Source organism: Triticum dicoccoides, chromosome 7A (assembly GCF_002162155.2).
Source record: "Triticum dicoccoides isolate Atlit2015 ecotype Zavitan chromosome 7A, WEW_v2.0, whole genome shotgun sequence".
Taxonomy (NCBI): Eukaryota; Viridiplantae; Streptophyta; class Magnoliopsida; order Poales; family Poaceae; genus Triticum; species Triticum dicoccoides.
The window spans coordinates 571,856,687-571,859,024 of record NC_041392.1 but is presented as its reverse complement, the minus strand read 5'-3'; positions in this window follow the sequence as shown (position 1 = coordinate 571,859,024).

Below are 2,338 nucleotides of genomic sequence, written 5' to 3'. Positions count from 1 at the left end.
CCGGCAGAAATCAAAAAGGGACATCTCCCTATACTCATCATATAAATAGAAATCCACCGAAGGTGGTGACCTCCTAGCATGGAAATGAAAATTTTGCACAAAAATATTAGTGAGTAAGAGATAATGTTCGTGTTGGTCGTGGAGGAAGTCGGTGAGGCCTGCATTCTCAGCCAACTCATAAAAATCATCATAAATCCCGGCTGCTCTCAAGAAATCATCACAAGGCCATTCACACGGCCGAACTTCCATGGTGCGAGGGAGATTATATTTGGGCCTCTTATCCTTCTCACTTTGCTTATACTTCGAGCTTCGGCTCGATGAGGCTCTCAAAAATCTCTTCATCTTTTTCTGAAAATTTCTAAAAAATTTAGCAACTTCAAAATAAAAGTGAACCAAACTCAACAAAATTGATAGCAACTACTCCTACAAGTGCCTAGAGGATATATCATGCATTAAAACTACTTTTGACCATATAAATTTGACATGCAAGCTCAAGAACATGGTCACCTAAGCAGCAAAATTTTGCAATGAATAAAGCACTAGAACATAAACTAATTGGACCATTGGAGAAGTCACATACCAAAGAACAATCGCCCAAAGCAGTTTTGGAATGGAGCTTTGAGCTAGGAGATCGAAAATGGCAGCAAGATGAGCTAAAACTCGTGCTTGAGCTGGTTGGTGATTTTTTTTGGGAGGAAGAAGGAGTGTGTGGTGGCTGGAATAAGTGGAGGGGACCCCACGTGGGGTCCACGAGGCAGGGGGCGCGCCCTCCACCCTCGTGGGCATGTGGCTGCTCCCCCTGCTGTGTTTTTAGAGCCAGATATTCTCAAATATTCTAGAAAAAATCATATTTAATTTTCAGGGCATTTGGAGAACTTTTATTTTTGGGGTATTTTTTATTGCACGGATAATTCAGAAAATGGACAGAAATGCTATTTTTGCTTTATTTGGTATAAATAACAGAAAGTAAAAGGAGGGTACAGAAAGTTGTGTTTTCTAAATTCACCCATCTCATGCTCATCAAAAGGAATCCACTAACAAGGTTGATCATGTCTTGTTAACAAACTCATTTCGAATAACATGAAACCGGAGAATTTTCGAATAACACTAGCTTACCTCAACGGGGATATGCACATCCCCAACAACAAGAATATCATATTTCTTCTTGATAGTAGGAAGAGGAAATTCAAAACCTCCAATAGTAATTGTTGAAATTTTTCCAATAGAATTGATGCTCTGGACTTGAGGTTGTTTCCTCAGAAAGTGTACCGTATGCTCATTACCATTAACATGAAAAGTGGCATTGCCTTTGTTGCAATCAATAACCGCTCCTGCAGTATTCAAAAAGGGTCTTCCAAGAATAATAGACATACTATCGTCCTCGGGAATATCAAGAATAACAAAGTCCGTTAAAATAGTAACGTTTGCAACCACAACAGGCACATCCTCACAAATACCGATAGGTATAGCAGTTGATTTGTCAGCCATTTGCAAAGATATTTTAGTAGGTGTCAACTTATTCAAATCAAGTCTACGATATAAAGAGAGAGTCATAACACTAACACCGGCTCCAAGATCACATAAAGCAGTTTTAACATAGTTTCTTTTAATGGAGCATGGTATAGTTGGTACTCCTGGATCTCCAAGTTTCTTTGGTATTCCACCCTTAAAAGTATAATTAGCAAGCATGGTGAAAATTTCAGCTTCCGGTATCTTTCTCTTATTTGTAACAATATCTTTCATATATTTAGCGTAAGGATTCATTTTAAGCATATCAGTCAAACGCATACGCAAAAAGATAGGTCTAATCATTTCAGCAAAGCGCTCAAAATCCTCATCATCCTTTTTCTTGGATGGTTTAGGAGGAAAATGCATGGGTTTCTGAACCCATGGTTCTCTTTCTTTACCGTGCTTCCTAGCAACAAAGTCTCTCTTATCATAACATTGATTCTTTGATTGGGTTATCAAGATCAACAACAGGTTCAATTTCTACATCATTATTATTGCTAGGTTGAGCATCAACATGAACATCATCATTAACATTATCACTAGGTTCATGTTCATTACCAGATTGTGTTTCAGCATCAGAGATAGAAATATCATCGAGATTCTCAGGTGTGTCTACAACATGTTCACTAGAAGCATGCAAAGTCCTATCATTTTTCTTTTTCTTCCTCTTAGAAGGACTAGGTGCATCAATATTAATTCTCTGAGAATCTTGCTCAATTCTCTTAGGATGGCCCTCAGGATACAAAGGTTCCCGAGTCATTTTACCACCTATAGTCATAACTCTAACAACATTATCATTATTCTTACTATTCAATTCATTGAGCAAATC